The sequence below is a fragment of the Centruroides sculpturatus genome, unplaced genomic scaffold (assembly GCF_000671375.1).
Source record: "Centruroides sculpturatus isolate CEXI.00-Female unplaced genomic scaffold, Cexi_2.0 scaffold1410, whole genome shotgun sequence".
NCBI lineage: Eukaryota > Metazoa > Arthropoda > Arachnida > Scorpiones > Buthidae > Centruroides > Centruroides sculpturatus.
In genome coordinates, this window is record NW_019392624.1 from 183996 (window position 1) to 197237 (window position 13242).

The 13242-nt window shown below is 34.8% G+C and overlaps 2 pseudogenes; both read left to right on the forward strand.

The window, feature by feature from the left end:
- Positions 1-8019: 8019 nt before the first annotated feature.
- Positions 8020-9026, forward strand: LOC111617747 (annotated as a pseudogene).
- A 1062-nt stretch (positions 9027-10088) lies between these two features.
- Positions 10089-12254, forward strand: LOC111617748 (annotated as a pseudogene).
- The last annotated feature ends 988 nt before the right edge of the window (positions 12255-13242 follow it).

The following is a 13242-nucleotide window of genomic DNA, read 5'->3' on the forward strand; positions in this document are numbered from 1 at the left end:
TTGTAAAACTTATGAGTGTAGCAAAAAAGTGAAAGTTTGAGTTTTATGATATATTTTAAGGTGTTTTTTTAAGCTTCATGTATAATTGCTTTTCTTTAAAATAAATTTTGATTTTTTATTTAAAAAAAAACAGCTAGTTTTATATCATAGGTATATAAATTCATATGATTAAATAATTGAATTTTTAAAAATTATATTAAAAATACTATTATTAAAATAATAATTTTTAATAATAATGTATTTATTTCTGAATCGTTTTCTAATTTGAAATATTAAAAAAATATTAAGTTTGAATTTTGAAACAACCATCAGGAAAAATAATTTTAAGTCATTTATTACTTTTTTGCATAAAAATTAAAGACTTGAGATGGAAAGTATATTTAGCTGTAGTAATTTCATTCATAACAATTTTTAATTTTGTTTGTAAAAATGATGATAACAGCAGTTTTTTCTGTTTTCTTTATGAAACAAAAAATACAAGTGTTTCAATAAAAGTGATAGAATCAACAGTTTCAGAATCTATTTTATTTAAAATATTAAGTACCGTTACTGTTAACATTTTTTCAAATTTGTGTACATATTAAAGAATGTTAATTTAATTTAATTTATTAATACAAGGTAAATACCTATCTGTATGGGCAAAACAACAACAATAAAAACAGCATATTATACACAACACACATTGTCAGTGAACTGTCGGCATGACTTACAACTGAAAGAAAATAAAATAAAGCAAGTCGCATTACCTGTAACAGAAAACAAAAATTTGTAATTAGTTAAATTGCTCCAAAATCGCCAACAAAATTCACTGCCAAACACTCAACAATGACAGCCACTTTTACAACACTCTAAATCTCCTGGTAGCTACACAAATAAGAAAATAAAGATATAAAATATTAGCAATAAAATTATATATACAAATGTATTTCTTATGTAACAAACTTGACAAGAATTCTTTTCCAAAATATAAAATCCTTTTGTTTATAAAAACTTTACATTCAGCCATCACATGATAAACATCAAAAGTAACTTCTAGACCACAAATTTCACAATTTTCTATTCTCAGAGAGGTCATATTTTTAAACATGTTATAGTGTATATGCAATACCACTAAAACCATACTAAACTGTTTGCAAAATTTAAGTATGTTGGCATGTCCCAGTCAATTATTAAATTAGAATATTACTTATTAAATTTATACTCTAAAGCTTTATTCTTAAAATCAGTAAAATAATTATCCATCATTCTTACCAACACATCAAATGTGGTTACTTGATTTAACAAAGATAACCATAAGTTTCTAACAGTGCTAACAATTAATTATTCCATGCCAATTTTTGTGAAATAAATATGACTTTGCTTTAACTGTAAACTCACTAACTGGACATTTATTTACCTGTTCATCTTAAGATACTTTTTATTATATTAAATTTTAATGGAACTCTTTGAAATTCTAAATAGATTATATAGGAGGGAATTTATCTCTTTAAGGAATAAAGTCACTTAATGAACTTCAGATGAATGGCATCATCTTTTTCTGTTCAGGAGAATCCCCAAATCACTGAACCATAAAATATTGACGATCGAACAAAAGCTTCAAATACTTTCACCTTATCTGATCATGCTGTTAATCTGCCAGATTTACATATTTGAATAAACTTCTCTATATCTACATTTGCTTTATTAACAATATGATTTAAATGCTTAGAGAATCTGCCATTTGACAGAAAAAACTACCACCAAATATTTATATTCATCTACAAAGCCCAAGTAGTCTGCTGGGGGTCTGGGTATATTCATCTACTACTATGATCAAGTCATGCTTAATATACCACTTTTCTTTTTTAACATGAACCCCTCCAGTACAAAACACCACGACCTTAGACTTGTTAACATTAATACAAAGACATTATTTATGTATAGCCTCTGCAGTAAAATTAATCATTTTTTGTAATCCAATTCGAGAATCTGCCAACTTTGCCAAATCATCTGCATAAGCAAGAATCTTAACATCACAACCTTCCAGATTATATCCTGGTACTTCTAAAGCACATAAATCCTTAACAAAGGCATTAATATACAGATTAAACGGAATTAGGCTTAATACATATTCCTGTTTAACCCCTTTGTGCATAAAAAACAGATTTGCATTTTTTCCATTAATAGTACAGCAAGTCTTTGGATTAGATAATTAACAATTCTAGACAAATCATAAAATATCTCTATCCAGAGAATTAAATGCTGATTACAAATCTATGAAAAAGACAAATATTTTCTCATGTTTTCTCTCAAATTTTTTTGAATACAGGTATACAATACAAAAATATTATCCAAGGTTGAGAAACCAGAACAAAAACAAATCTCAAAAAACCCCATAATTATCCAGCCACAGAACTAATCACCTATATAGAATCTTACAAAATATCTTAGAAATAGTGAGTAATAACAAAATACCTCTATAATTCTCTGGACGATCCTTAGAACTTTTTTTTTCTTTTTTGTTTATTGGAATAATTTTATTTACATGCCAATCTGGTGGAATTTATAGATATTATTAAACAAAGAAACTAAATAATTAAACAGTCCAGAACAATTTTTATAAAATTTTACAGAAATGCCATCCATACCTGGAGCAGTACTATCTTTCATTGATGACACAGCTGACTCTACTTCCAAAGAGGTAAACTCAACATCCAAAATGTTATCTTGCCAGTTATAACACATACTATATAATAAAAGATCTGGCTTGTAACATTCCGAGCCAAATACTTTCACAAAATGTTCTAACCAATCCAGATCTGGCAAGTTCATATGCCTGACTTTAAGGAAAAAATTAACACACTTCCAAAATTGCATACTGTCTCCAGAAGCCAAGTTTTTATTCAATCTCTGCATAAATAATTTCTTCTTTGCTCTGCATAAATTACAAATGACATTCTGCTCCTTAATAAAGTTAGTTACTGCAATTTGATCTCCAAATGTTGCCTGTTTTAAATCAGTAAAAATCTCTTACCAACTGGACCAAAAAAATCAGCTGTCAACTCTGAATAATCCTGAATTCTTGACATTAACTCATTATATTTTGATCTACCACTAAACTGCAGTCACTCTTCCAAAATAACCTGGACTCTACTGATCTTGGCTTTGTTACATTCTTAATTAATTTTTCTTCCTAATTACACTTTAAATTCATCCTAATCAGAAAATGACTACTAGATACTTCATCCAAAACTGCAAAACTTGAAACCAGCAACATAACACCTAATCTGATTAGAGCCAAATCTATAACTGAACTACGTAATGAACTCACATAAGAATAACAGCTTTTAGAGGCAAATGGACCTCTATCGTTCATAATCATATATCTAAAATTTTCACAAAAACTTAAAATTGATATACCTTGCACATTTACTATTGTAAGGAACCAAGTCTGAACGTTATTTTTATTTACTTTTATTTTACTCATTATTCTATTTTTGTTTGGGGCTTATGTTTTGTTAGGACGAAGGTTTCCTCACCATTCACCTTAGTAACTTAAAAATAGAAGAAAAACCAACTCACCGACGAAAGAAAAGCACCGTAGAAAAACTTGCGCACACTTGCGCTTCCCGAGCGGAAAAAAGTAAGTCCGCAACGAGAAAAGGGGGAGACCCCACAAGCACGAATTAGGGACTCGCTAAACCTTAAAGAATAAAAACGTCCCGAAAATTGTGAAAACAAATAATGTAAAAGGTTAGCGAGTATTGTCGGAAAAATAGGCTGCCAGACAAATAGAAAAATATTTATTGTTAGCGAATAAGTATGTAAATGAGGGAGTGATCTCATTCAGAATTGTGACATCACCTCACAGTATAAAAACAGAACGTCAAGTGAAGATGCCTGAGGTGAACTCCTGATAGCAACGAGCTTTGGTGAGCGTCGTAGCAGTGAACGAGAGAGGTGTCCGATAGGATCAAATAGTTCCAAGGCGATTTTGAAGTTATTCGATTTATGGATCGACGATTATAGAAAGTCTTGAGAGTTGAGGAAATAGGTTCCTAGTATATTGAGGTGACGATTAGGATCTTTAATTTATAAGAATTATTGTTTATAAGTTAAGTCTTTGATTTTTGTCGAATTCCAAAGGGGAATAGAATTAAGTTAGAAATAGATTGATTTGAGTTTGTCGGGTTGATTCTTGTTGAATTTCATTGAATAAATTATTGTTTGATTTTTACTAAATACTGTATATAGTTTATTACTAGAAGTTTAATTAAATATTTGATTTTTGTTATTGACAAACTTTGTCATTATTTAATTCGGTGCACGCTTAAAGTCCAGGCCTGGCACACTAACGCGAATCCGCGTAAAGTACCCATTAGGGAACGGCTATTTCCGGTACGCAGTAGTGTCGATAATTGTTGGAAAAGTCGGAAAAATAATATAGTACTTTACACTATAAGATCCTGTCATATTCTCAATAACCAACATTAGTCTAACTCACCCAAAATTTCCAGGGCCAATCCTGTGGGTCATTACCAATACATGCATTAAAATCACTCCTTAGAATAGCATAAGAGGGAAACATTATAACTTTGAACAACCATAATAGTCTTGTTCAAAATATCTTCTCAAATAACAGGTCTTAGATGCAAATACCAAAAGATAACCAATTTGTTACCTAATGTCAATCACCAAATAAAATCTGTTCTGTATCAAAACTCTATAAGTTAACAATTTGTTTCACAAAATCATCTAACCTCCTATATAATGTCCTCGATTAATCTCACAATACCATAGGGCCTGTATATTTTTAAGTGATGAATCAGATGTTTCTTCTTTTTTGGGTGGAGAAACTGTAGTGCTGCTGCTCAATAATTTGGTATAACTAAAAGTGAATCATTTTCTTCTGCTGATGAGTCAGCCATAATTGATTTAACTGCCAACATGATGGCACTAAAGTTGCCATACATGAAGATGCAATTTATCCTATCTGCCATTTAAAATTATCACAATCTACACTCGAGAACCTTTATGACACAGTAACAGCAAAATTTTAATGAATCTTTATATGTCATTGGTTATATGTTATTATTTATTTTTCTATGGTATGGAGATATTTCTATTGCTATGGTAATGTATACAGTTGAAGTTGTCTAAGTGTGTGTAAATTGTTCCATGTTTTTAAAAAACGAATTTTTAACATGTTGTTCTAAGTTCCATGTTCAAATCTTACTGGTTATAAACGCGATGAAGACCAAGTTTGCTGTCAAAAACGTTAGTATTCATTAAAATTTTGCTGTTACTGTGTTATAAAGGTTCTCGAGTGTAGATTGTCATTTCCAGTAACTCAGTAAGAAGTTGTTTAATAAAATCATCACATTTCAGGTAAAATATCATACCTATACCAGCATGCATGTATAAAAATACCAATCTTGGTTCTTTCCCAATTGAAGGAATCTGAAAATGTTGTTCTGGTTTACTTCAGTTATTTATAATAAAGTACATATTAGTGTTAGACTAGTTAAATGAAGTGCTTGTGATAATATTAAATTCTTTAAAAATGCTGACAAACGGGAAAAGCAGCTTGTCTACTGATGGAGCATACAAAACACTGCTAGTCAGCACCAAATGCTGATGGTTGGCAACTATAATAAATGTGTAATTTTTTACTTAACTGAAAACTAAATATATTCACATTAAGCCTTCATGTTGACCAACATCAAGAAAGTGGCCCACCAAAGGAGCTACTAGACCTGTTATAGAGTGGGCCATGGAAAATAAGATGATAATGACAGCAGTTGGTCCAGGAGGACAAACAGCCAGCACAAAGCTTCTTGGAAGTCTTGTGGCTGTATTCTGTTCACTGAGTTAAACAGAGTTGACAAACTCCAGTTTAAATGTAACTCAGAGTCACGTTATGAGTTACCTGTCTTTCATATTCAGATAAAAGTATAACTCTAGGGTTTTGCTATCCTGGAGTTAATGATTTAAAACAATCCTGTGCTGAAGATTAAATAAGTCTTATTTTGTAAACAGCATCTTGATTGGTTGCAAGAAAATATATGTACAGAAATGGTGGAAACACAAATGGATATTAACGTAAGTTGTAATTTCAGCAATTTCAAGAAAGAATTGCTATTAAAATTAGTAGGAAAGCATAAGCAGAGCTATAAGAATTTGCTAGAGATGTCATAATATTTTTTCTTGAATGTTGAAGTTTTTCACCAAATCTACTTAATAAACATTTTAGTGTATCCTTTTACTTTCTCAGCTGTTATGTATAACAGAGGGAAAGTATAGCAATTGATAAAAAAAAAATGACCCTCCTTGAAGATTTTTACATTTTTTTAGTTAAGACACTTTGAAACTTTGAGAAATGCAAAAAAAAAAATTTGGGAGTAATTTCTGTATATATGGATGTTAGTGTGTGTGGGGGAATGCAACAATTTTGTTTACTCTCTGTAAGGCTTAATAAATCCTGTGTTTTTTGCCAAAAATATTTGAAATTTTGCAGAGAGGTTTGTATATTCGGGTGTCAATGAGTCTTCACGATGTTTGCAAAACATACAAAAAAATATAAACAGGAACAGTTCTCTCAATTTTAATGCAGAACAAAATCAATATAACAAGTCACTGAGCAAGGAACGAAAGATCACCCAACATGTGGACACCATGTCTCATTGTTCCCTTCTTGAATAGCGTGCCTGACCAATGCATCCCCTGCCAAATACACTCTTTTCTTAAACATAGTTCAAATGAAACCGAACAGGGATTGATGCTAATAAATTTTGGTGATTAAAGGTCAAAGGGGTAGGGAGATAAAGGTGGTTGTGTGTATCTCCAGTACAAACTTAATGATGATTTTGTTCATTAGCATTCATAATATTTTATAAAACTCATCCCTACCCTCAAAAGTAAGCTTTTTTTTATTATAATAGTTAAAATACTTTTTTTTAAATTTGGAAATTTGAATTTGAACAAACTCTGTGCAAAACTGCTGTGGTTTGAATATTGGAGGATTGTGAATATTGTAAAGCAAATTATATATTTAGCCCTATAACAAATAGGGTCAGTGTCAGGAATGGCATCTGGCCATAAAACCTATGCCAAAACTACATGAAATATTTGCTAGACTACAAGTAAGTTACAACTTTGTTAGGGTGTCCCCTGCAAGTGATGCACAGTCATTTCGCCTAAAAACTGTGTCAAATGATCTTGGGCTACCAAACCAAGGACTGGTTCGGCTAAAGAAGTTAGTCCAGAGAGAGAGGAGGAAGAAGAAGACAAGTATAAGAATAGATACTTTAAACATCAGAACATTGAATGGGAAGAGTAGAGAGTTGGTCCATCTTATGCAAAGGAGGAGAGTGAACATTTTATGCCTACAAGAGACAAGATGGAAAGGAAATAAAGCTTAAGAACTTGGTAAAGAGTACAAGCTGTTTGTGAGTGGAACAAATTAGGGAGGAAGGAATGGAGTTGGTATCATAGTTGATAAAGTTCTAAAAGACAGAGTCTGTGAGGTTAAATGAAGGTGTGATAGAATTATGAGTGTTAAGTTGGACTTTGGTGGAATTTACATTACAATTGTGTGTGTGTGCTCCTCAACCAGTTAGTGAAGAAGAAGAGAAGACAAACTTTTGGACAGATCTTGAGCAAGTTATAATGTGTGTTCCTGTGAACGAGGGTTAATCTGTGGAGGTGATTTAAATGGTCATGTTGGGACGAATGTGGAAAGAAGAGTTCTTGGAAGGTGGAGCATGGGAGAAAGGAATGGGGAGGGAGAAAGACTAGTCAATCATGCTTTGGCTTTTGACCTTGCGCTATTCAAAAATCACACTTTGTGAGAAGAAAGCGAATAAACTTGTTACATGAATGGAGGTAGATCCAGCCAGATTGATTTTTTATTGTGCTGCAGGAGTGAAGTGAGAAACAGTAAGTTAAATGGAGAAAGTGTTGCTGCACAACATACAGTTCTTCTGGTGGATTGTGACATTCTTATGGGCCATTGTAAGAATTGTGTTAGCCAGACTGAACAAAAGATTAAATGGTGGAGTTGAAAGAGGAGGAATTAAGGAAAGAGTTTAAGGTAAAAGTGTTAAAAGAAATTCAGTTCCTGGATGGTGAGCAAACATGGTGGCTGCTGAATTGCATTTTGAAAGTTGGAGAAGAGGTTTTGAGGAAAATTTCAGGGAAGAGATTGCCAGAAGGAAAGGAACTTTGGTGGTGGAATGCTGAGGTACAATTCACAGTTAAACAAAAGAAAGAGGCAAAAAAAAGATGGGATTTGATGGGAAGGCCTGACGGTAAGAAAACTTTCCACTTGGCAAATAAAATGACTAAAAAGACAGTGGCTATTGCAAAAGCAAAGGCTTTAGAAGAAGCTTATAAAGTTTTCGAAAGGAAAGGTGGTGAAAGACAGTTGATGGGAATTGCCAAAGGAAGAGATAAGGCATCAAAAGATTTTACCTCTATTAAGCTGATAAAGGAGTGGTATTACAAGATTACGAAAGGGTCAAGGAAAGATGGAAAGTATATTTTAGGAATTTATTGAATGAGGAAAACCCCAGAACTATACGAGGATGGAGAGGTAAATGAAGGAGTGGTGCAAGATATTAGCAGAGAGGAAGTGGAAAGGGTGCTAAGAGAAATGAAGATGGGGAAAGCAGTTGGCACTGATTGGATTCTGGTTGAGGCTTGGAGAGGTTTGGATAAGGAGAGGATTGATATCCTCTAGGACCTTATGAAGAAACTCTGGCAGTAGAAGATCCTAGATGATTGGAGGAAGAGTATTTTTGTACCAATCTTTAAAGGTAAAGGGGATGTACAGGATTGTGGAAACTACAGAGGTATAAAGTTATTGTCCCATACTATGAAAATTTGGGAGAAAATTGTCGAAAAAAGGATTAGACAGGAATCCGAGATTGGAGACTATCTGCTTTGAAACAGCTGATGGAAAGGCACAGGGAAATGCAGGAAGATTTGCAATAATGTTCATAGATCTGGAAAAGGCATACGATAGGATACCAAGGCAAGAGATATAGAGATGTTTGAGGGAAAAGAATGTTCCAGAAAAATACAAGGGTTGTCCCAAAAGTAATGCGCAGTGTGCTCTAGTGGGCATTGTAGGCAACGTAGACAGCTGATCAAAGCTTAAAATAAATAGATCAAACTAGATTGAAGTCTTATGAACATGTTGGTATCATATGGTAGTGGGATTCATTTAAAGGAAAAATTCCAAAAATTCAAAAAGACAACGAGAACAGTCCATTGGGTCAGATTTCAGCAATAGAGCAACGTGCGTATATTCGCATTGAAACAATGTGCAGTAAAAAAGCGCCTGAAATTCATGCTGCATTAAAAGAAGTGTGTGGTAGGTTTACTGTGAATTGTAGCACAGTACAGAGGTGGCACACGAAGTTTCGAGAAGGTCAAACAAGCATCAAAGACAATCTGTGCATGGGGCGGGCGTTTACTATAACAGCTGACAACACAAACACTTCAATGATTGCAACGTTGCTTGACGAAGACCGGAGAATCACGGTAAGAGAAATTGAGGCGGAGACAGGAATCTTGAAAACGAGTGCGCATCATATTTTAACACAGGTGCTAGGCAAACAAAAGGTGGTGGCACAGTGGGTACCACAACTCTTGTCAGCCAAACAAAAAGCAACACGTTTGGAAATTGCGTGCGAATTGCTTGCACGTTATGAAAATGAAGGTGAAACCTTCCTTGATCGCATCATCGCAATTGATGAAATCTGGATATGTGAGTTTGAGCCCAAAACGAAGTCTCAGAGCAACATTTGGAAGAGTCCAGGTTTGCCAAGAGCACAAAAAGTTTGTTGCCAACAGTTAAAAATGAAAGAAATGTTGATCTTTGCCTGCAATAAACAGGGTGTAATTGCCACAGATCAAGCTCCGGCAGGTACTAGTGTCACTGGAGCATACTACAAAAACTTTCTTCAGAATGTCTTGTGCCCAAAAATCCATAAACTGCACCCAGGAATGTTACAAAGTGGTGTGTTGTTTTTGCACGATAATGCACGCCCGCACATCAGTGCATCGATCATCGAACTTCTCAAAAAATATGGCTGGGAACAGCTCCGCCACTAGCTTATAGTCCTGATCTGAGCCCATCTGACTTTGATCTCTTCCCCAAGCTGAAGGAACCCCTTTTGAGGGGTGCGTTTTCCGACACTGGAAGAGCTCCGAAGAGAAGTGACCCAACAGATTTGGATGCTCAATAAGAAGGGGGCGCTGAACGGAATCCAAGTACTTCTGCACCACTGGCAAGCATGCATTGATAAGGGAGGGGATTATTTTGAAAGCCTGTAATCACTTGTATCTTCTTCAATACATATTTTTCAAGTTAGAGGCAGCTGTGCATTACTTTTGGGACAATTCTCATATGTTAGGCTTGTCAAGGAAATGTGCAAGGGAGTGGAGACTCAAGTTAATAGTAGTGTGGGCACTACAGAAGGGTTCTTTGTTAATCATGGATTGGCCCTTAGCCCTAATCTGTTTGACCTGATAATGGACATGTTGGTTTGTGACATGAGTGTAGTGCTCTGTGGTGTATGCTATTTGCAGATGATATTGTGCTGTGTGAACCTTCCCAAACCAAGGCTGAGAAGAAACTGGAAGAGTGGAGGAAAGTTTTGGAAGAAAGAGGCATGAGGATTAGCAGAATTAAAACAGCTTATATGTCTGAATGGCAGGGACAAGTGCAATATTAAAAGCCAAAATGTGCCACTTCGTATGGTTCCGAGTTTTAACTGTCTAGGGGCCTTTGTCAAGATGGGAGGAGGATTAAACTTGGAAGTGCAACACAGAATTCAATGTGGATAGTTAAACTGGAGAAAGTTGAGTGGTGTGTTATGTGACAAGACAATTAGCTGCAAACTGAAAGGTAATTTGTACAAATCAGTTGTTAGACCTGCAATGATATATGGGGCTGAGACATGGGCAATAACAAGAGCCCAAGAAAAGAAAGATGGAGGTGGCAGAGATGAGAATGTTGAGATGGATGTGTGGAGTGTCAAGGAAGGATAGAATAAGGAACAGGTTTATTAGAGGTTGAATAAACATTACATTAGAAGAGTAGAGAGGTTGTCTGTATATGCACAGACTTTATCTCTAAGAAATTAGAAGTGTTGAAATTGAAATTAGAAGAGGAAATGATAGTAAGTAGGGAGGGAAAGAAAATAGGGAAAGATTGAAGGGAAGTGTTGGATCACTGAGCGTCTGCATCAGAATTGTTGAACAAGTAAAATACAGTGACAAGACAAAATATGTTCAGTAAACAGTATAAAAACAAACATGACAAGTTTGCGCGTGCGAGTGAATGTGTACAGCAAAGGGGTAACAGATACAAAGTTTCAACAATTACAAAGTATGCTGTAAATTGGGTTGACAAAGAGATAAAACATTATAAAATTTAGCATTAATAACATTGAAGAATCTAGCAGATATAAATCCAGTGGGTCTAATTTGCATATGCCAGTACAGTCAAATGGCAGGTTGAACAAATTGGGCGAGTAGCCGGCCTACCTTAAATGATATCAGCCAGTGTATTATTGGTCCGGATGTGGTTGTGTCACTCATCTCGCTGGCTACTGGAATTTGTGGGCCTGAGTTTTTTTGTATTGCGTATGAAATTCTTCATTTTTGTCCATAGTTTTTTGTTATCGAGAATGTCTGCAGGATTGGGGGGCCAGTTGAGTCCTGTTTGGAGACATTCTTGGAAGAGTTCTGCACGTTGTTGGTTGTATTTGTTGCAGCTGAAGAGAAAATGTAGCACATCGTCTTCACTCTGTCCATCACAATCTCAGGTGTTATCGATCTGCTTACCAAAACAGTGCAGGTATGATGCGAAGTTCCCGTGTCCTGTAAGGTACTGGGTCACCTCTGCATCTGGGCTGAAGTATTTGGCTTTTTAATTTATTAGAGGTTCTATAAAGATGGGTCCCTTGAGCAGGAAGATGCAAGAATGCAAGTGGAGGTGAAAGTTGAGAGCAAAGTAGTGCAGATTGTGTTGGAAAGAGGGTCGGAAAACTGGTAGTGAACGGAAGGAGGAAGACTAAGGCTGCGTTGAAAGATAAGGTGGAGGAAGACTTGCATCAGAGGGGACTTAAGAGAGAAGACACTATTGATAGGAAGAAATGGAGGAAACATATTAGAGAAGGAAATGCTGATCCCATATAAAAGGCAATGCATGGGAAAAGACAAAGAATAATAATAATACAGTAGAGCGTCGATTGTCTGAATCAATTGGGGACTGAGGTTATTTGGAAAATCAATTTTTCGGATAACCGATTATGTACGAAAAAATACATTATTAACATAGTATATTAGTATATCCCAATTGTATCGAGAAATAAATTTACTTTCATTCAATTGTTCCAAATTATTTCTTCTTTCACCAATAATTTTTCCTACACAGAAATTACGACACAAATGTTGTTGAAAGTATTGCAAATACTTTAAATTTTTAAAACTTTCTATCATTTCCTCCTCTTTTCTACTGTAGGTTACCATTTTAAAATGAGAGTGCTATTGCACAAGCATCAACTCTGAATTTTAACTTAACTCACTCAAGAAGATTGTGATTTAAACTAAATCTATTAGGGTTACTCAACTTTATGAATGCCAATTTCTTGCAAACTCTATATTTAATGTTTACTTTAACTCAGCCTAGAAAATACAGCCATCATAGTGCTAGAGTTGGTCATGCAAAAGAGCAGCCATTAAAATAGTAATCACATCTCTGTCCTTCATCCAAAGGACCATTTCTTCCTCTAAGCATCTTTTAATATCAGAGGCACCATTCTGTAACACCTGGAAGACATGGGACTTCATTTCCACCATTCCCCAAGATAGCTGCCACCAAACATCCAACACAGGCAGCACTGTTTGGAATGTCATCAATCTGGGAATCCTGGACAGTGTCTATGTGGTATTTTATAGTGTGTAGGCAGTGACTAATAATACTTCTCTCTAGGCACAGATGATATTATATCCATGTATAGAGGAGGCATAGTCATTGTTCCAATCCAGCTGTAGTAGTCAAATGGCAGACAGCCATCATACTAGAGGTTACAGTATGAGCAGCCATTTCCTATGATAGAACTCCCCTAGTATTGCTAAAAAGTACTCTGACACCATGCAAATAAGTTGACAATTTTCTGCAGCTAATTGTACTGCCTATGATGTTGCACCTTTCAGGGCTGTTTATCAGCATGATAATGCCAGATGTCA